Raw genomic sequence first — 27,074 nt, forward strand, 5'->3', positions numbered from 1 at the left:
CCAAGCAGCACAGAACAGAGCAATGAGAGTACTGGGGAAAAAAAAAAAATCATCTCTGGTGGCAATTTTAACTTAGGATCAAAGTGTGAAATGGCCGACGGTAAAGTAGCCACTATATACCAGGCCTGAGATTCCTTCCCGATGAAGTGAGCAGGGAAGAAAAATGGTCAGAGTTTATAATGGATGGAAAACTCTCTATCACCCCAACATTATCATCCAAAGTTAAAATGGCCTCCTCCTTCTCCAAGGAGACCAGGAGATTGGTGTGGCTTCCACTCCGTTTGAAGTACTGTATCTTTGAAGAGCTTCCCAATTTCTACATCACTAGGAATAATTTCTCATCGGAGCAGTGGGGGAGCCACGTCATTGGCCCACAGACAGGTGAAAATGGGCTCATGATGTGGTTCCTCCCCCCACCCATGTTCAGTTACCTGTAAGGGATTCAGGGACCGAACAGCGACAAGGTATTTCCACAAAATGAAGGTTGGAGAGAGAGAGCCTGGGGCAGGTGGTCCCTAAATCTTGTGCCCGAAGTAAGATACTTCAAAGGCACCCTTGTCAGGGTAAATGAGTAGAGATATTACAGCATCAAAACGTCTTTGTCGTTAAATGAGAACTTATTTGTTTGGTTGGCTGAGTGTCCGATATATGCAAAAACTTGGCATGACGTTTTGGGGTCTTCGCTCCAAGCTACAGAGAAACGTTCAATGAATGTAAACACTTTCTCCTGATAGAGACACACCCTGTTCACCAGAGTCTAAAGAGCTGAAGTGAAGGTTGGCAACAATTAAGTCTTATACACTGCAAAATGTGCACAGGGGTTACTGCTGCATTCTAGCTCGCTGTAGCTTGTTGGTGATCTTTCTGTTGCTTGTCCAAACCACCCCCCAATTTGTAGGGTTTTCTCAAAACCCAGCTTTCTGTGACTGTTCCACTCCTCCAGGTACCATTCACGAAGCAACCAATGATCAGGAGTTCCCTGGAGTACCGCGGACCCAGATTTTGGATGATAAGATCTGTCAGATGGGTGTTTCTGTCTCAATCCTCTATTGGCTGCCTGATCACCTTGGAGTCGACTGGTTCTCCGTACCCTCTGCCCAGAGTGGGTCGCCAAGCGTTGTTCATTGGAAACCTGGCAAACGCATGATTGAGGCCTTTGGTGGCTTGTGGGGGTGGGGGGGAGGGAGGGAGGGGGGAGGGGGGGAGGGGGGTGTATGGGCAGGTGGTCCAGAAATACCGGGAACTCCTCATAACTGGAATGGTGAACAGTACAACCCTCTATCAAATGTGAGATTGCATCGCTACCATTGCGAACCAGAGTTCAAACGTGTGTCACATCCCTTTGAACGATGGTGCCAGCAGCAGCGGTAACTATTTCTCTGTTTGGAACTGACTCACGCTCGGCACTGGGCCCTGGCTATATCAGCACATCCTCCAAGTTGTTGTTCCAAGTTTCATTCCCTCATCAGCTAGACAGGTGACATCCTCCTTCAATGTGCGAGTTCGCTCAGTGATCCCATGCTATATACCAGGTCTTACACATCAACCTAAGTTTTTGGGGAGCCTTTGGCAGGGAGACAGGCTCAGGCTGAGGGTGAAACCTCCTCCAGGGTGCTGGTGCCGACTGGACATTCCTTCCCACTGCAAACGTCTCGCTATTTTGCCACCTCACAGCCTGATCCTGGAGCTTGGTCACGAGCCAAAGGACACCTACACAGGCCAGGGTCTGTCCCATTGGACGTAAGTTTTGCATAGCTGCTCTTTGAAAGAATAAAGAAACACATGTGGGTTTAAGATTTCATTTCTCCTGCGTTTCCAGACCATATTGACCACCGCGTCATGTTCCTGGTGAGTGATGTCGAAAAATGTAAGGCACTATTTTAATAATGGAGATAAAACTCCGGATAAATCAAAGGTCATGTTCAACCTCAGTTCAATTAATACCTGGTGATCGTTAAACGACCAGCAATCTTTAAATCAAGAATTGTCAGCTCCTGGTCCCCTCTCCCTCAACTCTTCATTACTCTCACGTTGGTGAACAAAATCCCTTTTTTTTTCTGTAACCTCCCACAAAAGCAATAGTTTTATTTTGGCAGATGATGCCATGTGTCCGTCTCCTGCTGGGTGTCCCAGTGGCTGTGATGCGAAAGCCTTCAATTCCTGATGAGGAACCTTGGAATTGAAACGACAACGTTGACAGACGCTGACAGCCTGAGCTGCCCTCTGGTGCAATCCTTGCCCAGGTTGCCCTGTTGGCAAGGGGCCACGCCCACACACAACTCCAGCTCGCCGACTTGGGGTCTGCTCTGAGGGAATCAGCAGGAACGTTGGTGAGCTGGCCTGAGTGAGACTGCGTGAGAACACGCTCAGGCGGAGGAGGGAACTGTGTACCCCGTGTTCCCGTCGCAATCATATCCAAAACTAAACGGCCCATGACTGCTGGTGCATTTGTAAACTCCACCATTAGTGAATTCAACTGTGGTGAATTCAATTTAGGCAAAGCAATATTTGTCAGTTAGAACTTTTGACTTTGTCATGCCAAAGGAGGCTTTAACTTGTCAATTTAATCTGAGCCTATACCTCCAAGGGAAAAATAGTCTAAAACGCTTCTACTGTGGGTTCACTTCAGTATATTCATGAAACAATAGTCAGTATGTTCCGACTTTATAACAGTGATTACACTTCAGGAAGTACTTAATTGAGTCTAAAACGCTTTAGGACATCGTGAGGTTGTGAAAGGCACCAGATAAATGAAATTCTTTCTTTCTTCAACATTAATTCGATATTACTACTAAGACATTAGCAGAATTTATAACAAGGGGGACCATTCAAGAGGAAATTAGTTGTGTGTAGTGTTGACAGTGACACTCATGTAATGGAAATTAATGCAAATGTTGAATGCCAATCTTTGATCAAAGGAAACATTACAGTAGAGTGTATTAGAAATCAATAAGAATGATACCCAACAGAAATAGAATCAGAATAATTTTTCACCAAGCACTGTTCCATTACAGAAGCGTCTAACAGTCTGTGGTCAAAAGCTTGGCTACCCACTTCCTCTTAGGAGTTACGTATTTCCTTGATCTTTGAACATAATTAGCAGCAAAAGATTTCCACATTTAGAACTCAGTCATCTTTAATGTTCAAAAAAAAACATCATGATACAAAACAAAGGTCAGGGCCTATGTTTGATTTTAAACACCGCTGTATAGTTTTATGTTAACCAACTCGAGGATAATTATTTTTTTCAAAACTTGCGGCACCCCTGAGTCTACGAGCACTGTGTATCAACTGAAACACAGAGGCAAAATGTGCCGCCATTTTCCAGGAATCTTAGAAACTAATTGCAAGCACAAGGCAGAAAAGTGTGCTTGCCTTGCTTGTGTGCCGGAGGAGGACAAGCCTGAAGCCAGTGGGTGCTCAGAGACTTTGCAAGTTATTCTGCACAATGCGACACTATCCCACGGCATACCCATCACCTGAATACAGAATTACAAATCTCTTCTACTTTCACAGCCCACATAACAATGTAAACTTTGGTTGAATCGCATTTCTACTGCTTGCCCAACATCTGACAACCGATTAATTTCCACCCAGATAGGTATGTTGGTAATCACACTTTCTCTTTAAATAAAGTCATGCAGTGAGTCATACGAATGTGTTGTGACAAGTGTAATACAATGAGGGACAGTACCTTGTCACTGCCCACACAGTGAGTTGCTGATCTCAGTCATGTCACTGCTAAGTTAGGTGAGCTGCTTCCTCATAGGGTAGAGGAGGGGGGGGTAATAAAATGGGAACTCAGATAAGTGCAGGTCCCTTTCATTGTCTGGGGAGTTATCACCCGGTACTCTCCCAGGGCCATGTGGAGGGGCAGGACACTGAAATGAATAAGACGAGAGTCCAGATATGGCATCTGGCAGCACCCATTTTCCAAAAGTTGCGCAGACACCAAAGGCCCCAAAATGGCAGGCAGCAATTGCACGTATGCTTCACGGAATGATAGAAATGTTACAGCATACAAGGAGACCATTCAGCCTGTTGAGGTTGTGCTGGTTCCCTGCAAGATTACCTTACCTGATTCCACTCCCTGAGAATCCCCAGAACTGTGCCCTTCACCAGTTTGGGTAAGGGCGAACAAGAGGATTCCTTTACCCTTATCCACACACCTTTATTGCCTCCACATACGACTATTACAATGCTCTCCTATCCCACCTTCCATTAACCTGAACCCCTCAGATCCCTGGTGCCCTGTATCCTCACTTGCTCCAAGTCTCATTCAGCCATCAACCCCATGAGCATGCTGACCTACATTGGCTTCCCCTCTGGCAATGCTTAAGTTTTAAAATCCTCACCCTTGATTTCGAATCCCTCTGTAGCCTCAGCCCTCTCTTTCTCCGTGCGTTGCTTCAAGATCTCTGTGGCTCCTCCAATTCTGGCCTCTTGAGCACCCAGTTTTAATGGTTGTGCCAGTGGCAGCTGTCCCTCCAGTTGCCTGGGCCCTAAGCTCTGGAATTTCCCTCCCCAAACCACTCTGCTTCTCTACTCCTCTCCTCCTTTAAGATGCTTCTTAAGACCTACCTCTCTGACCAATTTTGATCAACTATCCTAATATCTCCTTAATGTGGCTCAGTGTCAACTTTTGATTGATAATGCTCTTGTGACGTACCCTGACGTATTTTACGAGGTTAAAGGTGCTATAAGAATAAATGGGCGGAATTCTCCCATCCAGGACCAAGACCCATGGTGGGCGTGGGGGCGGAGTCCAGGAATAGTTCCAAACCCCGTGGTACCTTCTGGTCCCGATGTCATGAATTATGCAGCTGGGAGTTTCCGGACGTCTTGCGCGGTGGGGCAGGCTTGGATAGCACACGCCCCGCCGTCATTTCCGGGCACCATGTTTAAAAGGCGCCTGGACATCCACCGTCAAAATGAACAATGGAGATGTCTGGAAGGGGAGGTGAAGGTCCAGCGCCGAATATCAATTTCAGTGACACCGCCCTGTGCGTCCTCCTGGACCATGTCCAGGTCCGGAGGAATATACTGTGCCCGGCTGATGGGAGGAGGAGGAGGAGGAGACTGAACAGGAAAACGAACCCTGTATGGGTGCAAGTGGCTGATGCCATCAGTGCCTAGACTGTGCAGAGTGGGTCAGCCATACATTGCCGCAAAAGGATCAACGATCTGAAGTGAGGGTAAAGTGAAGCTTCAACTGCTCCCAACAAACATAACAAGACCAATGAAAGTCAGAGCATATGGGTCTCAGTGGCAACGGCATCATCATGCCTCACAACCCCACTGCAGTGCATCCACTCTGTGGTGGGCTGACTACTGTGGCCTCCTTTACCCTTCCACATACAGAGACCAGTGCTGGATGGAGAGGGTGGGGGGGTTTAGGGGGGTTGGGGGGGGGTTTTAGGGGGGTTGTGGGGGTGGAGGGGGGGTTTAGGGGGGTTGTGGGGGTGGGGTGGGGGGTTGTGGGGGTGGGGTGGGGGGTTGGGGGGGGGGTTGGGGGGGGGTGGTTGGGGGGGTTGGGGGGGGGTTGGGGGTGGGGAGGGGTGGGGGGGAGGGGTTGGGGGGGCGGTTGGGGGGGGTGGTTGGGGGGTGGGGGGTTGGGGGTGGGGGTGGAGGTGGGGGGGGTTGTAGGAGGGCAGTGGGTTTAGGTGCATGGGGCACCAGCATCTTCCTCAAATCAGATGCCTGTCTGAGCCTTCTCCTGGCATGTGGGTGAGTTCAGCGCTCAGGAGGGAGCTGGTCCACAACCCTCTTGGGTTCTGCCCTGCCACACAATCTCCCTCCAGATGATCCTTCTTCTCAAGGAGTCAGGCCGGAGCCTTCAGGCACAGTAAGGGGTGAGGAGTGGCAGCTGGACACCCCTGGGTCATCGACTCAGGAATCTCAGAGGGTGTCCTGCCTTTCCGAATCCCATTCTGCCTGTCACCCTGTCAGCCTCGTCCTCTGTGACTGCAGAGGGAACAGCTGCCCACAGGAGGACAGCCAAAGGAAGCCGGGGCCCTCCAGGCCTCAGCTCTCCAGAGGACGGCTGCCAAAGTCATCAAAGGCAACAGGGCAAATTAGTCAGCGGGCTGTCTTCACCCCTGCTGCAGATGTCAGGGGAACACCTCAAAGAAGAAGGAGGAGGTTATAGAAAATAAAGGAAATTGTAATAACAACTAGTTGCATGGGTGAACAAATGATTGTCACAATTCTAACCTCCGTAAATATAATCACTTTCACATCTATAATGTCTACTGTCTTTTTTCAGTGTGGTTCTTAAGATGAAGTGAACACACCCCTCCTCTCCTGAAGATACCCATCCCCCGAGTGAATCTGCAGGGAGGCAAGGGTATGTGGCAGGGCCTTTGTGAGCCATGTGCAAGCACTCTCCCCACGCCCACACTGAGCCTTCATCCATCATCCCAGGTCCCTAGCATGGTCAATGCTGCCTGCTGGGGTTCCCTTTCAGGTGTCCAGCTGAGATGATCTGCATCTCCGCCCACCCACTGACCCAACTCCCATGCAGCACCTTGGGACCTCCACCATGAGGCTCTGCTTACCTTCGACCAGACCAGCATGCTGGATGTGACATTCTTCTTGTGCTCTGGCACCATTTCCGCTCCGCCAGTCACCCATGCCCTTCCCCCCATCACCATCGACTCCCCACCCCAGCATTACATTCAACCTTTCCACTGTTACCCCCCAACCCAAACACTTTTCCTTTAATAATGTCCAGGTGAATATTCACATTCCCTTCCTCCCTGAAAATCCCACCCCAGTGCACATTGACCTGCCCGACCTCCTCCTGCCCACATCCCGAGTCCGTGTCTACCTCCGAGTCCCCAGGAATGACCCTCACTGCCCCTTCACATGGCACCATCGCACCCTCGCCCTCCCACCCTTCTGGCTCACTCTGCCCCATGTCACCTTGACCATTCCCTCATACCACGCCCACCCTGAGACCTCTCCCCAGGAGTCAGCAGTTAACTCCATTGACGTCTCCCTGTGAGCCCCATCATCTGGACATTACCCTCCTCCCTCGCCCGGCAACCAATGCAGCCTTACCCAACCTCCCCATCCGTTCCCCATACCACCTACCATATCCCTGTAAAACCCTTTCCTGTACCCCCAGCCGACAATGCCCCCCCTTATAGGCTACCAAACCCCCACCACATCTGCAGTCCGCCTAGCCTTCTTTAACACCCCCACTACCATTCTATCGATGCCCAACACCACCTTCTGCTGCCTTTCATCCCATTGTTTGAATATCCAAACCCAGGGAGAAGCCTCTGGAAGAAGATCCAAACCCAGGGGGAAGCCTCTGGAAGAAGATCCAAACCCAGGGAGAAGCCTCTGGAGGAATGTCGGAATGTTGAGTGAGGTTGCTGCGTTGAGATCTCCCACTTCCTGGGAGCTGCTTTGCCGAGGAACCATGTGGGTGAATCTCCACCCACCCTGTGCTGCATGTGATGCTCCAGGGTCCGGCAGCTGGAGGCCTCCATCTTCTTCTCGGATGTCCACGAACTGAGCAAGGTCCTTAAGGCGATCCCAACCTTTGCATGCCATGTTGGCCTGGACGCGTTCTGGACCTGCATGGTTTCCCGCTGGTGTCGAGGAGAATTGGGCAGCGGGGGGGGGGAACGATTCCGGTCGGGCCTTCATTTGCCTCCTATTATGGGATGCCAATCAGCTTCACACTGGCCTCCAGCAGGAATCGCAACCTGCTATGGCGGGCAGTGTTATCGGGCGAGCTAATGTCGGTCAGCCTTTCCACTCTGAGGCCCTCAGTGGAGGCGTAGAAGGTCTTATGCAGCCCTGAGAGCATACAGGCAGAGATTCAGCTGACTGCAGTTGTCAGGGACTCAATGCAGGAGATGACTCAGACTATCGAGAGCTATGGTCACATCGCCCTGTGACATGTTTACAGAAGAGATCTCTTCCAACTGCATAGGGGGGCACCCGATGTTTGTGGCTTTGAAGGTTACTGTCGCACTCAGCTTGTTTGCAACAGGTTCATTCCAGGCAGCCTATGGAGAACTCAGGCATCACACAACCTGCTGCACACCACTGCACTCACCTTTGAAGCCTGTAAACTGCTCAATTACACTTCTTCCAGAGACTTTTTACTCGATCCTTCATCTGCTGGGTCGCCTGACACTGCCCCCGTGCCAGGGTGGCCCTGTAACATACAGGCCGCGACCTTGTCGGGTCACGGCCTTTGACCTCGGAGGCCGGACATCCCGCCTTACAGCACCCACTGGGCAGGATGAAGGCCTCAAACCCGCCCTGCAGCCAATGCATTATTGGGCGCGTTCTGAAGATGGGACTGGAAGTCAAAAGGCCGCCCGCCGACCTCCGGGTGCGAATCCCGCCCTCAGCGCCCCAGCATTTTATTCCACCCGTAACGCCCGTTTGAGTTCTCCTCGCCAAGACTGGTCAGCCCTGATGCAGCACTCTGAGAACCAAGTCCGAGGGATTGCCTACCAACCAACCTAAGTCACTTATTAGAAGCCATTAAACCGCCCTCCTGATTCCTGCTGTGGCCACCTTCTCCCGCACCACCCCTCCCAGTTAACAACGTTCCCCTGACTGGAGATGCAAACTCTATCCCGATTCCCCCAACCCACCTCTAACAGTGTTCACTCTGTGCTGGTTTCCTGTTCACTCCCAGAGGCTTTAAAGGTCATGGGATCCAAGTCCAATATCAGGGATCCTCAGACCTAGTAAGTCAAGTTCAGAGACTGATCACTGCAGCCTCCTGAGCACCCGAAAATGGGTGCCCCTAAATGCCGGGGCCATTGAATATAAAAGCACCATAGTGGATGAACACAGATGGTCTCCTGATGCAGAAGCTCAGTCTGTTAACTAAGACAGCCTCAGTTCATAGAGAGTGAAGTGTACAACATTCCCACAGGTAACCATTAATGCTCTTAGAACTTTAATGTTCCATTACCTTGTGTGAAATTGGGTTAATTCAAACTGAAACGTAGGAACAAGCAATTAATCATTCAAACTAATGAGCTGATATTAATTAATGTAAAATATTCTACTCAAGTTGCATTTTCATACCAGCTCAGGACCTGGAAACATGGTGCGACTTTAATGAAATGTTAAAAAAACAGCACCCGCGTCCAATTATTTGCCAGACGACAAATCAAATGTTGCTTGTTGCCTTCAACTTTGTTCTCCTCTTCTCCCCTACGAGCTGGTTTAACTGGTTTCGAGCTGGGGCCAGTAAAGAACGTATCCTCCCAAGATGGAGAAGTGCTGGCCATGACGCACTCATAGGTTGTCTTGCCTTATCTTGAGCAGAAAGTTCATTCCAGGAAAATGATTGGCTTTGTTATGCAGTCCGTGGAGGTGAATGCAGTAGCCTTTTTGTGTAAAGGGTGCCACGATTCAACATGGTGAAGCCACAGTTCACTTGTTTGTGGTGGCGTTGGGTGAGGGAGGAATGTTGTCCAGGACAAGTTCCTGCTCTCCCTCGAAACTGCCAGGAGAAGGCAATGAGACCTCAGACTGATGACTGCTCTGGAGTACACCTTGTGTTAGCTTAGCCCAAATAAATACAGGGGTATTTCAGTAGGCGGGTAATAGGCATCTCGTGGCCCAGGAGCAGGAGGTTTGTCCTCCTTCCTCACATGAAAGCAGCACGGCAGCAGTCGAGGTGGCAATGGTGGATTTGTCCATGGATCTGTAATGACGGTTCACCACATCAGTTTTCAACCACAAACGATGATAGGAAAACTGCTGGATTTCACAGACTTGTTCAATAAATGCTGGCCCAGTCAGCAACACCCACGCCCCATGAACAAATTAAAAAAAAAAGACAGGTATGCAGGTGAAATCTCAGATTGATCGCTTCTATTCTGTTCTGAGGGATGCAGATTTTCCACAATCAGCCTGTTCACCAGGTGAAGGCAGGTACTTCCCTACAAATCCCAAGCAAACACCCCCACCTCCGCCACCACCACCCCACACCCCCCGCCAGCCCCTGCTACCTTCCCACATCCCTGCGACCTCCCACCGGTGCCACTCCTTGAAGCGTTTGCTGACAGTATCAGTGACAGTGTCTGTGGAGGGCGCAACATGGACTAGAGTTTATTTTTCCTGCTGACCCAGGGGGCCAAGGTAGAGAGCGCGGGAGGTTGTGGGGGGGGAGCGGGGAGGTCGGGTGGGGGGGGCGGGCGGGGTTGGGTGGTGGTGGTGGAAAAAGGAGCAAATGAGAGGAGGGGGGGTAAGAAAAGAAATGAAGTTGTTCTAAATTCGAAGCAGCACTGCTTTCTAATTTGGGGACCAGATGCACATTCTCGTCATGTCCTAAAGATTAATATATGTTAGAGTTTGGTCAGGGTGATGTTTTAAATGTCATCAAATGAATAATTTACAAAAATTAAATGATCGCTTCCTCTCCTTTCTTTATTTAATGCAGATTACACACATGCTTTGTTTCCCACCCCCCCCACCCCAGCACCCCTGCGCCCGCCCCCACCCCCCCTCATCCACCGCCCAGGCTGTGGTGTGTTGCATCGCAGACTTCCTTTATTTCTGAACTTAAAACTTCCTTCCTTTTAATAAGGCATGCTTTCATGATGAGTGCAGTTCGAAGCAGGAAGTTGGCCCAGTTAGGTTTCTGTAACTACACTATTATATGTTTGTTAGGACACTCAGTAATTAATCACTTTCACTGATGTGTGGTCCTCCACAGGACGTGTGTAGCTAAAGTGTTTTCTATTAAAATTCTCTGCCAGTTCCTAACCTCTGGTACTTTGCAGCTTTGATGTATCTTTACAGGAATTATCCATATGGCTGGTCGCCACTAATCAGTCACCAGTTTCAGTCCCCCATGCTAAATCCACAACAGACTACAAACTACAAATGGCCCTTCATCGATGAGGAAATTATATACAGTGCAGGCTTATACCAAACATGTGGCATGTGGCACCCCACTGGCAGCATCTTCCGCCTCAGCTGTTCTCTTCTTTAAAGCAACAGTCCCAGTTGAGGCCTATGTGTGCAATGGTTAATGTAAATCTATATCACATGCCACAACTTCATGGACCACAGCAGCAGAAACTTACCTTGCTCACCATAGGTGCTGAGATGTCACCTCAATCTCGTAAAGTATTTACTGGAGAAGTGGGGGGGGTAGAAATACTCTGTTGTACGCTGTTCGCAGTCCACTCGAGCTCAGAACTTAAACTATTTATTACTCGAAGAACATTGCTTTTTAAATAAAAGCGCAAAATTTTATATATGGAACTTGTTTTTAAAAGAAATTATGGACCAAAAAGGGGAAGATGCTTCATGACTTTCCCTTCAAAGGAAGGAAGACTTGCATTTATAGAATGTCTTTCATGAAGATGTTTCCTCTGGCTGGGGAGGAGGGTCTAGAACAAGGGGTCACAGTCTCAGGATACGGGGATACAGGATACAGGACTGAGATAAGGAGAAACTTCTTCACTCAGAGGGTGGTGAACCTGTGGAATTCTCTACCACAGAAGGCTGAGGAGGCGGAGTCACTGAATCTATTTAAGAAGGAAATAGATGGATTTCTCAGGCGTCAAGGGGTGTGGGGAGGAGCGAAGAGTATGGTGTTGAGATAGAAGATCAGCCATGATCATATTGATTGGTGGAGCGGGCCTGAAGGGTCGATTGACTTACTCCTGCTCCTCTTTTCTATCTCAGAATGTCCCAGAGCCCTTTACATCCAATGAGTTACTTACTGAAGTGTTCGTTGTCACTATTGCAGTGTAGAATATGTGGCAGCCAATTTGTGCACAGTCAGCTCCCACAAACAGTAATGTGACAACGGCCAGATAATCTGTTTAAGGTTAAAATTACCCACATGGGGCGTAGATTTTAAACTATCCCACCTGGGCATGGCAGATGATTCTGTAACAGGCGGACGATCAGCATCACCACTTTTGTGCCCAGATGGCAAATGGACATTGACCCCATGGTCATGTTCCTCTTTATGGGATCAAAATGTTCTTCCAAACTGCAATTGGTAATTCATTCAAGCATTAATGTACAAATATGCCCTGCTATCAATAAATTACAAAGAAATTAAGAATTTGCAAATACACAGCGTTTTTCATGTCCTGAAGATGTCCCAAAGAACTTTGCAGTCAATGGAGTACTCTCACAGAATCACAGTGCAGAAGAGGCCCTTCGGCCCATCGAGTCTGCACCGACACGTGAGAAACACCTGACCTACCTACCTCATCCCATTTACCAGCACTTGGCCCACAGCCTTGAATGTTATGACGTGTCAAGTGCTCATCCAGGGACTTTTTAAAGGATGTGAGGCAACCCGCCTCCACCACCCTCCCAGGCAGTGCATTCCAGACCGTCACCACCCTCTAGGTAAAAAAGTTTTTCCTCACATCCCCCCCTAAACCTCCTGCCCCTCACCTTGAACTTATGCCCCCTCGTGACTGACCCTTCAACTAAAGGGAACAGCTGCTCCCTATCCACCCTGTCAATGCCCCTCATTCTCTCAAAGAATATCTAGACTGTTTCAATGTCAGGAAATCCAATTCGGGTGAAATCTAAATACAGGGACGCACATGGAAAGCTCGCATCCACTGCTCGTGTGTATGATATCTCTCCAGGGCAAGCTCGCCTCCCCCAACATATCCAAATCCACCCAGCCCACCATTGGAGCTGGCTGACTTCCTACCCTCCCCTGGGCGGCGAGTTCCTTCACCCAACCCATCTGGTGCGCGCCGAGCCCTGGCAGGGAGGGCACTGGCTAGGTTTGGCTAGGTACCTCAGGCTGGCAGGCCGGCGTCTCACCTTTCCCCGCTTTGCACCCGTTCAGGGCGCAAGTGGAATTTCACGGGCATTCCCGGATGCTGCTTCTGTGTATCCAAAATACCCGCTGACAAGATGCTCACTTTGCAATAGGATACGGGCAACAGATTGAGGGTCACCCAAAAACAAGTGGAAAAAGAGGGGCAATGATTTCTGGAAAGCCACACTTTCAAAAATCTAGTCAATAGATATTTTAATTTCTTTTGGTAGATCACCAATCAAAAGTCAAGTGAGTTATTTTAACTTGAGGCCAAGGCATAGAATGGGTCATAGTGAATTAGTTGGCTGTTATCAGGAGATGGTGACATAATGGGAATGTCACTAAACTGAGACACCAGAGGCCCAGGCTAATGCTCCGGGGACATGGGTTCAAATCCCACCATAACAGCTGGTGGAGTTTAAATTCAATTAATCATAAGTCTAGACTATAAAACTAACCCCAGGAAGGATGACCATGAAACTATCATCAATTGTTGTGAGAACCCATCTGGTTCACTCATGTCCTTCAGGGAAGGAAATCTGCCGTCCTTACCTGGTCTGGCCGACATGTGACTCCAGACCCGCAGACATGTGGTTGACTCCTAACTGCCCCCTGAAGTGGCTGAGTGAGACACTCAGTTCAAGGGCAATTAGGGATGGGCAACAAATGCTGGCCTTGCCAGCGACGCCCACATCCCATGAAAGACTTTTTAAAAATGTGACGGTTGATTTTTTTTCTCTCCAATGAAATGAACTTGAAGGCATATTGTGCTGAGTGTATAATGGGCAGCCTATTCCTTAGTGTTCTTTTTACCGCATTGGGCAGCCTTAAAAATACTCTAATTGTGCTGCATTATGCAAATACTGACTATGGTTGAGGACAGAAGGAGTAAACTATTGTAATCAAGTGACTGGGAGTGTTTCATGATTTTTACTATCTTTTGGTCATGTTAAAAAGGTGCTGAAGGTCATTCTGGAATCTCAGGGTCAAGCAAACCACTTTGTGTGGGCTCCTGTGCTGATAATTCTTCTTAAGCAGACCAAGCCAAAGCTCGTTTCCACCACTCCCTCTTGTATTTCTGATGCTGCTGAAAATTAATGCCAGCCAACCTCAATTAGGAGGCAGAGGTGGAATCCACTTCCTGATAAGCAGCAGCAGCTTTTCAGTGAAGCCTTCGTCAATCTGGCCAAACATCTCTGTTTGAGATTGCGGAATAACGTGCACTCTCTGTTCATTGGAGCATATTGGAGATGACATGGGTGGGGAAGGAGGAGGAGGAGGTGTGGAGCAGGAGGCAGCGATGACAGGATGGGGCAAGTTTGATGGAAGCTTTTGCAGCTTCATAGGTCCGGAATGAGCTGAAGGCAGGAGTCGTTCGAATACCTTGGCCCCTTTAATTTCCCACTGATAACACTTGCAGCAGCATTTTTTCAGCTCATTCCAGAGGGAAGCTGACTGCACCAACATTCCCAAAGAACCGGAGTCAGAAATTGGAATCACAACTGAAGCAAAATGATTCAAAATGGCAAAACTGAACAGAGGCAGTATTGAATTTCCCTCAAAGTTGCCACCCACTTTCTGCTGGATTTGGAGTGGTAAAGGGAGTGAAATAGGACAGGACTGCACACGGCCTTCAAGAACTCTAATGGGCAGAAGTTTACAGCCCCGTCACAGGAGGGGTGGGGCCATAAAATGTGTAAAGCCGTTCAAATGTTCATTGGCTTCGGCGGGACCATAAAAGCCCACTCACATAAAATTCCGCCTAACATCGTCTGATGTACTTGTGGGGGTGGTTGCTGGCTTCTGGTATGCATGACCTATCCTGTCTAGAGAGACTGTAGTCTTACTCCAGCTTTAAACTGGTTTATTAACACTATGTATAAGATAGGTTACAGAGCAGGTACGTCTCTCCTTAGTACAGAGGGTTCCAGCTTCTCTCTCTCTCTCTCTCCCTCAAGTGTCCAGCACATGACTGCTGATATCACTGATACATCATATTCTACACCACTCATGGCCATATCTATACTATTAACCCATTACACTACAGTATTGCACTGCAATTTTCCTGGAAAATTAGTTGCCATCCCTGGTCAGGCAGACAGCCTACTCTGCTGGCAATTTAAATGGAGTGAAATAGATGTTACTGATACAGTTTACTGCTACAGTACTTGTATCCAACAAAACTTATTAAAACAAGACTTTTAAATTGGACATCTTCCAACAAAAATGGCACAATAAACTAAAACCTCAACCAATTCTCATGTCCTCCGATCCATTTCCATATCAAATCGGCCCTAATTAATTAACCTCAATGTGAATTGAGCACCAGTAAGGTATCCCTGAGGTGGATACTGCTTGGAGGAGTCATTTTGGTGGTTAAAACTGAAGTTTTGTGCCACTTTTCCTGCATATTGATCTATTTACTGCTTTGAAGGTCTGTCAGGTGTTTTGTTGCTGCTTTTATACAGTTCCATCAAAAGTAAAGCTGAAGACCGGGGACTTGGGCTTCCCAAGGGGAATCTGTCTGTTCCTATGTTATAAAGAGGCAGAGGACGTGCATGTGGTAGAGGCTTGACTGGATGTCCTTAATATTAGGTATCAGAGAGGATGTTTCTTTTTTAAGTCTACAGGCTCACTCATCAGGGTTGACAGACCAAGAACGCCTGACTTACATTGTTCAGGACTTCAATATTTCACCTGCCCATGCTCCCTTTGCAGTTTTCTGGGGAGCAGGCGGACGGGTGGGAAGTGGGGTGTAGTGCCAGCTGCTGGATGAAAATATGCACCCCAAGGGAAAATGGCAGCATATGGCAGGCTACGTTTGTCACTGGGAATTGCTTTGCCCAGGCAGTGAGCTCTTCAGCTGTTGTCAGTCTGCTCAACTGCTCCTTCACCTCCCTCCCGATAACTTTACTTTCCCCCTTCCTGGTCATTCCTCCTGGGATCCATCAAATCCAAAGGCCACACCAGTTTGGCATGGCTACTTCAGCCTTCCAGCACCAGATCCGTCTCAGATCAAGCACTATCATTCTCCACTAATTCAGCATTATTCTGGAGAGAAACAATGATCTTAAGCCTCTTTCTTCCATGACTAACCATGTTTTGCAACCCCTCTCCCTCGCCCACCCGTCACCCACTGCTGCAACAATAAGGAGCTCACTGACTGAGATGAAGATGAGCTGCCTCTGCTGCCCCTTGCTTTACCTTGTTCGCCAAACTAAACCTTCTCCTACGCTCCCTCTGCCGTAGCCTTAAACAATTTTCCCCTTGAGTTTCTCCTCTTCCCCCATGCCATCTTTGAGTTCATCTAAGCCAGATCTTCACTTCATTTCCTTGGCTGGCCACCCAATTTTTAAATAGCCCCTCTGCTCAGGTACTGTACCACCTCCCTGCCTCTCCTAATTTGAAAACTGCCAATGTCACACACCCTTCCTCATAAACCCAATATGACCTCTCTGTCTTTGCAAACTGCCATCCCATTGTTCATCCTCCCATTTCCTCTTTTCTGCGCCCATGTTTCCCACAGCCTCATGTCCGCATCTCTCAAGTCAGCTTTCCCTTCCTGTCACAGCATATTGAACAGTGCCAAGCAAAGCCACAAATGACATCCTTCGTGATGGTCTCACATGATTCCCACCTCAACGTCCTCAACATCTTTGCAGCTTTTGACATGGTCGATTACAACAGCCTCTTCTGAATCCTTCCCTTCCATTGTTCAGTCTCATGGGATTTCCTTTGCTTGGAACCACTGCTGTTTATCTGCTACAACACCTTCAGGAATGTCTCCTATGTCACACTGTGATCTCTGGCATCCATCCAAAGGAATATCCTCAAAAGGCGGTGGAAGCAGAGACTTTGAATATTTTTTAAGGCAGAAGCAGATAGATTCTCGATAAGCAAGGGGAAGAAAGTTATCAGGGGTAGACGGAGTTGAGGTAACAATCAGATCAGCCATGATCTTATTGAATGGCAGAGCAGGCTCGAGGGGCCAAGTGGCCTTCTCCTGCTCCTAATTTGTATGTTCGTACATACCCCTCCATTGCCTCTCCAGTGTCAGGCAGGTTTTCTGATTTCCAGTCTTGGGTGAGCTATAAATTCTGCTAGTGAAGTATTATGAAGACCGAGGGCCACCTTCAGCCTTTGCCACAATCTCTGCTCTCTTGACACCAATTCCACCCTCTTCCCCGGCCACTGTCATAGGCAGGGCCAGGCCTCAGCATTCTGAACCCTTACAGCGCCCATTGCTAAGGCTGCCTACCTCCAACTGTGAAATGCTGCCTGTCACTGGTCCTGATGCCAGAATCCTCACCCATCAATCTGTTAGCTCCGGGTTTGACTCTTCCAACGTTCTTCCAGCTGGTCCTCCAGTAGTTCTTCTCCAGAAACTCGAGCTGAAATTCTGCTACTCATATCCTATCCCTCAACATGTTCTGTTCGCCTATCACCTCTTCTTGTTAGCATATTGGATTCTGATCTCTCAGCGCCTCCACTTTAAAACTGCCTAGTGTTTTACTGCTTTCATGGCCCTGCTACTCCCTATTTCTGTTCCGGTTGCAGCAGCATCTGGCATTGGCAAGGAGTGGCGAGCCCTTATATGAAGCTCCGATTCAGCCCACTAAACTCTGACAAAGCCTGTTAAACCTATTTTGGTGTACTTGTGAGGATTGACTCACAAATTGTGGACTGAAGTGGATGCCAGACTGGGTTATAAAACCTGCTGACCGGGGTGAAGAAGTGAAATTGGCATCAAACTCAATTGACACAGTAATTAACTCCAGAGTTATGGTGATCAGAACAAGATGGATAACGAGCTATTTTTTACCCTGTGAATTATTTCTTCCTTTATGTAAAATTAAATGTGGGGCAATGTGTGAGCCTGAGCTGTTTGCATTAGACATTCCTTCACAAGTGGAAACAACTCATGACTCATGAGTGACACAAACACAGAACAGTTGTCATGGATTTCTGGCCCATGTGGAAGCAAATTGGTAACACACCAATGCTGGACTAATATCTTGCAAATCTCAGTCTTTGTTTTTAGCTGTTTGATGACTTACTACCAGTGAATGAAAGCATTTGATTTCACTGAAGTGAATGGTCATTTCGGCAGCAGTTGAAATAGTTTCAGGCTCCTTTCATGCTTTGGAAGAGGGTTTTCTGAATTGGAAACTTGTCAAGGGCTTGTCCTTACCCATTTTTGGCTGATTGCAGACCATTGGAAAGCTTCAAGTTCTCACAGGGATACCTGCCAATCCAACTGCCTCTGATCCTTTGCCTATTTACAATATCTAACAGAGCTCTGTTGGGTTACAAGTTGTACCTGCACCAAACGGACTGCAGCAGTTCAAGAAGGCGGCTCACCACCACCTTCTCAAGGGGCAATTAGGGATGGGCAATGAAAGCTGGCCCAGCCAGCGAAGCCCACATCCCGTGAATGAACAATAAAAAAAACAAGCCTCCTCTCATGTCAGTCGTGATGTTTCAGTGATTTGTAAGAGTTAAGGTTCTTATATTCAGTTGACTGATCTGGGACACTAATTTACCGGCACTGGGCAGCCTAGAGTCCTGGCAACAATGGAATGGAGCTCAGGATTGAACAAAAATATGAGGAGGCTCTAGGGCTGAGCTATGAGATGGTGGCCCTGCAGCTCAGAGAACACAGCAATAGATGCTGGGATCTGGAATCACTGGGCGAGAGGGTTTGGGAATATTGAAAAAAGAGATTCCAGGGTCTGGGAGCATTGAGGGCTGCCCTAGGATCAGAGAGGAAGATGGGAATGCAGTTTCAGGATTTTTGAACAGCGAGAGGATGCTGGAACCTGGAAACGCTCATGGTGGAGAAATCCTGGAAAACGGGGTCTGAGGATCCAGCTGCTGGAAAGGGTCTTGGAGATCGGATCTAGTAGCCTTTTGGTGACGTGGGGAGGGGAACATGCAAGCAGGAGGATGTAACCTGAATAACACTTAGCTCTTCTTGGAGCATCGGGCCCCCCTGTCTCTCACTGTATTCCCTGACATCAGGTGGTTCCAGACATTTATGTTTTTGGGCAATTTTTGTGCTATTCGTGACAAACAAAAAAAAATTGCCTCATAAAATTAGTAGCCCAGAAATTCAGGCATTGAGTGTACAAGGGTGCATGGGAGAGTGCTGGTGGCACAGGGCAGGGAACGTGTATAGGAGGGCAGGTCTGCGTGTATGTGGTCACAAGGAGTGGGCAGGGTTGAGTGCAGGGTACCTTCCCTTCACCTGAACAATGAGCCTGGTGACAGATGTGCAAAATTGGACTGCTACACTGGCAGCCATTCTGGAACCCTCCGTAGCGTTCAAGAAATGAGCGGACAAGGATCATTGATTACACAGTCCTCCCCGATTTGAATAAGTAAGTGAATAAAAACCTCTGCTAACTTCTCATAAAGGCTTAGTCAAAAAGAATATTTTACCTGCATTTTCGACCTTTCGAGCGAGGGAAACGCAGCCCGTTTCGATCGACAATCTTTGCTGATTTGGAACGAAAGTGCAGCTGCTGCTAATCACACCGGTGAGTAAATCTTCTCCTGTCGCAGTCAGAGAGCGGACGGAGGTTTGGAAAAAAAAGTATTTGGGCAGAAAGTCATTTGTGCAAGATTCTTCGCCACAAAGAATCCCTGAGGCTGAAACCCTTTATGGAATCAGCCTTCGCTCATTCACACCATCTTTGGGTCTCAGTCAGAAGGCCATGGGTTCAAGCTCAGGACTTGAAGACATAACCTAGGCTGCATCTTCAGTTGCATCGACAGAATATTTTTTTTTTTTCAGGGGAGAGCGCCAACGCAGTCCCCCATTACCAAAAATTTCATAGACTGGCATCCCGCATTTAGGCACATCGCAGGCATCGGCACACCCGGAGTGCAATGGGGTAGCCTCATCCAGGGAGCACAACCTCCATGACCATCGTTTCTCCACTGCATTGGTGAACACTCAGCTGGACATACAAGATCCCAGGTGGCACTATTTCGAGGAGACCAGGGGCAGAGTTTTTGCCCTTGTCGGGCGGGCCCGGGAGCAGTCGTGATGCCGACCACCGCCCGCGATCGGGCCCCGACATGGGTTTCACGCTGCCTGGCCAGTTAACAGCCAGCCAGCCTGAAACGCGTGCTGCAGCGCTCAGCACAGCCGAGGTGGGGGCGGGAGGAGCGTGAGGGCGGAAGTTCGCACATGCGTGCGAGCTGAAGATTTTCCAAATAAAAAGTAAAGATATTAAAAATGTTAAAAAACATGTTAGAGATGAGTGCAAAAAGGTTTTTTTTAAAATCACTGTCCGAAACCTCATCCCGCCCGTGTCGCCAAAAATGCAAAGGCTGCTTGGCCTTTTCGCCCGCCCGTCAACCGAACGATTGGACAGGCAGCGATCGAGTTGAATCAATTACTCCTTTAAGCGCCTTAGGCTGCTTAATTGTCAGCGGGTGTGCTGCCGACTCCTGTGCGCGCCCGCCGACCGAAATATCGCGCAAGTGCATGATGAGGTCGCCCCCATGTCATCGCGCGCCATTTTACGTTCGTTCGGGTTGGGCACACGCCTGCCCAACGAGCGCAATATTCTGCCCCAGGGAATATTTTTTTCCCTCGTCCTGGCCAACATTTACCTTTCAACCAACTTCCCCAAATGCAAATTAATTGGCCACTCATCTTGATGCTACTTGCGAAAACTGGCTGCCACATTGGCTGATTTTGCAATTCAGAGTAATTCGGTGACTGTAAAGCCTTTTGGAAATCCAGAGGACATGGAAAGCACTGTATCAATGAGAGTTATTAAATTGTTCAAAGCAGACGGAGATACAGAGCCGTGAGGAGGGTGGCTGGATCATGTTTGGACTTGGCAACACACACGATGGGCTGAATGACTTGCTGCTGTGCTGTAAATTTGTTTATGGTTAGGATGGGAGTATTGGAGAAGAGAGAATATTCCCTTCTCACACCTAATAAAAAGTACTTGAAATACCAGGTAATGCAAGCATGGCCTCCTGCATGAGTTTCCATCATCCTTTGTGTTATGATCTCCGTGGGGGAGCGGTAATCCAAAATAATCAAATTTACTGAGTGACTCCAAAATAAAGAAGATTACCAACAAGATGTCACTTTTTGTAACTTCTGCTTTAACACGAGTCAGAGCCAATTGTAAATTAAACATGAATTAACAGATAAATAATACTTAAAATAAAAAGGTAAATTTCACTTTGAACGGTCAATGCAGCAAAGATACATTTGAAATAACCACAGGCACCCACAGGCATGTGGCACTGTGTGCAGTTCCAAGGCTCTCTAACTCAGCCTCTCGTACACAGGAGCTCTCATTTCCCACTCAGCTGGCCCTTCAGTCACGTTCACCAGCAGCTGTATTCTATCCGAGGCCCGGGATACAGTTAACACCGACAAGGCACATGTCTACGAACCATCTTGCACTCGGTCACATCAGTCCTGATGGCATATCTTTCCAGAGTTCCTTTTCAACCGACCAACCAACAATACCTCGTTCACGACCTGGTGCCCTGATACAAACTCTTAGCTCTTTTGCATGCCTGAGCTATTCACGCTGCTTTTAGGATTCAGTCCCTTTAGTTCGGTTGAATAACATTTGCCCAAGAGCATTTGGAATTCTGTTTTTCTTCTAACTGCAAAACTGACCTTTTTGTAGATTGTTCTTCCTTGCTCCTAAACACACACAGAGTTTGATAACTATATTCTGCTGCGGTACCTCTTTTTGTCTGCATCTGTATGCTGATCACCTTCTGCCTCCAGCTCTCCTTTGTGTCTGCCAGCCACATGAGTTCTTAACTTCCTGCCTGTTGGTATTGCTTCCAGGCCGAGAATCGTGAGGTCACAGGGACCAGTATTTCTTATTCTCCAAGAAAATGACAATGAATCCCTTTGCAATTGATGAAAACTCTTACATGTCCTTTTCAAGCATTTTTCAAAACAATTATAAATTCTACAGACATTTTGAAGAAATGACAAATTTTCCTCATTGTACCGCTTTGGGGTCAAATGTCATCAAACTTAGGAAAGAATTTTCCAAATTTTTCTTCTAGAATTGACCTTGGATGTTGGCATTTCATTCCCTCTTGTGGGCAAGATGTGTCCAATTATGATTCTTCTGGAATAAGATCGTGTGGGGCAGTCTCGATCGATGAAGCTGAACCTTCTCTATTGATCCTTTCTGGATTTTCTAGTCTGGTGTTAGTCCAATTAATTTCTGCTTTCACTGCAGCTTCAAAACAATACTTCCTGCTTTACAAGTATAACGTGTTTTATCAACTCCAGACATCTTTGTGACTCTTCCAAGTAAGGTTATCTAATGTATGCTTAATCAACCCTGTGCTGCATACTCTGGGCCATTGGAATCTAGACTGAGTCGAGCAAAGTTAATTCATTTGAAGTGAATATTGACACCACTAAGATCAGCCAATGAGTTGGAGGCAGAGAGGGTCTTAGGCAGGGCTCAAGACAAGCAGCCTATTTAACAGCAAATAGGGTCTTTTTACTCAGCAAAGAGTCCCCTTGAACACAGTCTGCACAAACTACAGCAAACAGAACTCACGGTCGAAACTGCGGCAAAATCTCCCGATAAATCTCTCAGTAAAATGCAGTGGTTACATAACATAAATTACGTTGCCTAAAATCAATCCCTGTCCCGCCCTCCAGGCACGATTGATAGGGAAATTACCCAATCTTCGCAAGTGGTGGTGGGGGGGTCGGGGGCAGCATTCCAGGCGGGCTTTAAGCCCCCACCTCGTCTGCCTGGATTCAGCAGCAGCTACAGGCCACTCTGTCAAGAGACTCCCTTGCCCACAGTGAATGCTTTGAACAAGTTGGGAGAGAGGCCGCCCTCCCTTTTGAGGTGCCCTCTTGCTCACTAACCTGCCATGGCATCCCTGCTGCTGTCACTGCTTCCAAGAAGGGAGGCTTCTGATTTGCCTTCCAGCTTTGAGAGCCTACGCGCTTGCCATCCTTCTTTGGAAAGGAAACCTGCCTTCTAGACATCAATTGGTTGATGTGGGGAAAATCACACTGAGAGACTGTTTTCCCCACACAGTGCGGAATTTAACTCTGCCCTCGGGAGCAGGCTCAGAGTCAGGGTTGGGCAGGGGGTGGGGCGCATGGGCTGGTGGTGGTGGCGGTGTTGTTGGAGAGGGCCTTAAAAATCAGGAGCGAAAGCAAGGGGTGGAGGGTCTGTTGCCTTCGATTCCCTCCAATTAAGTCAAGGGCTGGGAAAATCCATGACAGCCTTCCCGCCTGGAGGCCACTTGAAGGGTTTCATCCCGCTGGTGCTGGTAATCTATCCCCCGGCAGGAAGTGTTGTATGCACGTGAGTAAAAGCTGGTGGCCGCCTTGTGGGCTCAAAGAGGTCGGGGGCTGGGGTGGGGTGGTTGTTGGGGGTAAGGGGGGAGGTGGGGGGTGGCGGGGGAGGAATCTGCAGTATTTTGCTTTTGTAGCAAGCTACCCAGTTGTATTCAAGAAGGCAGCTACCTTTTACCTTCTTCTCAAAGATAATTAGCAATGGGCAGTAAATGCTGGCCTCGCCAGCAATGCCCACACACCGTGAAGGAATTAAAAATTGCGAGTAACATCTGAAATGGGAGAAGATAAACAAGGGGAGATAAAAATAAATGGCATGACTCCGGACTCAAGGCTTGCTGGTATACCTCTTTCATTGCTACAGAATTGCTAACAACTTGTACCATTGTGAGCAGCTGCTGTAAAGTCAAATTTAAAATGTACATCTCTCAAAGCGACAATAGGAGGGGTGGTGGTGGAGGGGGTATCTGAAGATAACACAGGAACGCCAATAAACAAAAGTGTGAGACTTGTTTATTTCTGTAGGAAGTATGGTTGCAGGAGGTGGGATGCTTGAGAACGAGATAAACCATCGGGATTAGGAAAGCCAGTGGGAGTTGCAACTGGGCTTGCAAACAATCTGGAGGAGTATAGTAATCTCAATAGACGTGGTTAAGATCCCTGCCAGGATGCATGATCAGACTATTACTGTACTCAGTGGAAAGCAGGCTCCTCAGAAAGACAGATGAATGTTAATGAGTTTTTCATCATTGCTGGATATTCCATATCAAACAGAACAGTTTCATCACTAATGAAGTTGCCAGCAGACCAAAGAACTGAAGAACAATGAGACCCTTTGAACATAGGGACAACCAAGAAGGTTAAGATGAGTTGAGTCATTTATAGACAATGAGTAACAAGTGAATTCCCCCTGGCAAAAAGTCAATATAGAGCAGCAGTAACACTCAACACTCCTGATAACAGAAACATTTCAGAGAGATTTACAGTGGGGGCAGTAGGCATTGGGATGGAAAAGGAGGGAAGTTGGGGGAAGAGAGAAGTGAAGGCATAGTTGAATTGGTTTTCATTTCTTGAGGTAGCAAGACAAAATAGTTTTGGGAGAGAATTGCAGAGAGTGATGGAAAAGTTGGCCTCCACTGAAGGTGCAGAAGGGGTAAACATTAACTGACATTCGAGGGGTGGAGGGTACAACATTAGACTTACAGAGGGAGAACATCAGTAAGCTAGCAAAGACACGGAGGTATCTGAAAGCAAGGGCATTGACTCACCAGGGCACAGGGAAGCAGCAGAGTTCAGCAAGAACAGTGATGATTGTTGGGTGGGAAAAGACTCTAGGTCACAGAGAAACAGAAATTCCAGCCTTGCGGCTTAACTGCTTCATTCTGATGTTCATGCCTCACATGAGCCTCCTTCCACCCCTCTTCGTCTCACCCTGTCAGCATTACCTTCTATTCCTTTCTCTGCTTGGGTACAGATCTAGTTCCCCCTTAAGTGCATCTATGCTCATTGTCTTAACTACTCCAGTGGAACTAAGTATCAAATTCTAATCACGATCTGGGAAAATAGGTTTCCCCTGAATTCCTTATTAGTGACTGGCTTATATTTATGACCCCCCCCACCCCACCCCGGTTTTGGAGTTGTCGGAATTGGAAACCTTTTCTCTTCATCTACCTATCTTATCAAATCTCTTCATAATTTTAAGGACTTGGATCTGGCCACCTCTCAATGTTCTGTTTTCTTGAGAAAGCACGCCCAGCCTGATCAGATCAGTCGAAGTGTGTGTGAATTGTGGAGGCGAGGAGGGTATCTGAGAAATGAGCACTGAGTTGAATGAATATTGTGGCATTGCTGGAGCAGAGGTAATGAAATAGAAGGGCAATGCTCCTGACCGTAACTCTGGGTTTAAGAAGCTCACCGAAACCGCAAGGCTCCCAGCAACTAATTTCAGCCAAACCAGGCGGACGGATAAGCTGATGGAATTTGAATGCCGACAGATGCCAGGAAGGACGGCCTTTGTTTCTGTGACATTGCGTGGAAGGAGATTTTGGCTAACCCGGGAGCTGAGGGTAGACATGCAGCCGGAGGTGGTGTGACAACAGGCGGCATGAGTGGTGGCGGAGACAGAGAGAGAGAGAATCATCAACGTGGATGTTTAAGGTGAGACCGTACTTTGCAGATTATATCACTGATAAGTAACATGTTCATCGTGAATGGGTGTAACCCTGAGACACTATTAATGACCGTACATACACAGGAGGAGATACAAATGAAGCCAGCGAGAGGAACTCGTTAACAATGTGGCCAAGCATAAACTGAGATGGGGAAGTGGGGCTGTCAGGAGCTGGATCAAAAAGGATTATAGAAACTGGAGTAAGCTGTTCAGTCTCTCCCTCTCTCTCACACACACACATACAAAATTTCCAAGTTTCTCTCAAATAATTTCAACAAACAGAACAGAAACTGCAATGAGCTGAAGGAAAATATGAAATCAGTTTAAATCCTGTGTTGCAGGATTACAGGAGGGGGTTCATTTAATCAGCATTAATTTCTCCTCTCACCACCTGTCCGTAAACAGAAAGGTGTTTTGATTTGTTTCTCTCTTTATAAGCGGAGGCGTATTTCCCAACCCCTCAGTTTTGGTGCAATTCAATTTTCCACCAATCACCCCACAGCGAACCCGAGGTAGGATGAGCTCGAAGGGTTAGTATATTTGCATGCACTCAGAGCGCGTAAAGAGAGGGACAGAAAAAAGAAAGATTTACAACGCAGAGACCACAGAGAAAAGAAATATTGGGCGGGATCTTCCGCTCAGCATGCGGGCACCCGACACGCCCGAGCGTGAAATAGCGCGCGATGACATCGTCGCGCACTCGCACGATATTTCGGTCGTTGGGCCGTGGGCGAGAGTCGGCAGCACGATCACCGACCATTAAGAGGCCTATTAAGGCCATTAATTAATTAATTAACCTGTATTTTTTGCCGCCCATCCAATGTCACGGTTGTACGCGGGCGAATCTTTGCATCTTTGAGGAAACCTCATCCATGGGCGGGACGAGGTTTCCATAATTAAATTTTTTTTAAATGAAGAATTTTTCAAATCTACATGTTAAGGTGAGTGAGTCTCTGCTGTGTGGGCGTTTTTACCACAATCTTAAAAAACTTTATTCATTGGTTTAAAATACTTCAGCTCTCTGCCTTCAGGGAGCTTTCATTGGACACTCCCCTGTGCCTGCACTGACTTCAGCGCTTGCCCTCCTCCTCCTACCCGCACCCCCCCCTGCACTCCGGCAGCACTGAGCTTCTCAGCGTGCCTTTCACGGCCAGCCAACGTGAAATCGCGGTCAGGGGGCCGATCGCGGGTGACGGGCCATTTCCCAGCCACTCCTGGGCCCGCTGCTGTGCCCACCCAATGACCCAAAAATTCTGCCCGTCGTTTCACATGGGTTCCAAAGTCCAAAATCAACGTCCAATGAGGTATTCCTTCACAGAGGTCGGTGGGTTGAAAACCGATGCTGTCTAATTCACTTTTCGGATGGTGTTGACTTCACATGGTGAAATAGGTATGCAATGATGAATCAGTTTTGTAGATGATGGTACAGAATTTCCAGCAGAAGCAGTGCAGATCAACCTGGGCAGATCTCCTTTTCTATGAGGCTGCCAGTTAGATGGTAAACAGCAGACTGAGCATTTTCAGTTCAGCAAGTCAATATTACTGGTCCCACAAGCCAGAGGCCTATGTCACATGACTGCCACCTCTCCACGCTGTCTTTGACAAGGGATGTGTATCCTTCGTCTGGGTCCTCAAGATTGTTAAATGTCTCAACCGTTAAGAAATGAAAGAAAGGTTGTGGGTCCCTTAGTCTTAGCAGGTGAACAGACTCCTGGGTTACGAAATGCAGATGGCCTTTGTACAGCTCTGTTTGAATTTGGTCTGTGCAGCCCACA

The 27,074-nt window shown here is 47.9% G+C and overlaps 1 non-coding gene across 1 annotated transcript; it reads right to left on the reverse strand.

The window, feature by feature from the left end:
* Positions 1-19,589: 19,589 nt before the first annotated feature.
* LOC144695106 (U1 spliceosomal RNA) lies at positions 19,590-19,750 on the reverse strand. The gene has a single exon (XR_013579870.1). It is a non-coding gene; the product is annotated as a U1 spliceosomal RNA (small nuclear RNA).
* Between the last annotated feature and the right edge of the window lie 7,324 nt (positions 19,751-27,074).

Source organism: Cetorhinus maximus, chromosome 20, assembly GCF_964194155.1.
Source record: "Cetorhinus maximus chromosome 20, sCetMax3.hap1.1, whole genome shotgun sequence".
Taxonomy (NCBI): domain Eukaryota; kingdom Metazoa; phylum Chordata; class Chondrichthyes; order Lamniformes; family Cetorhinidae; genus Cetorhinus; species Cetorhinus maximus.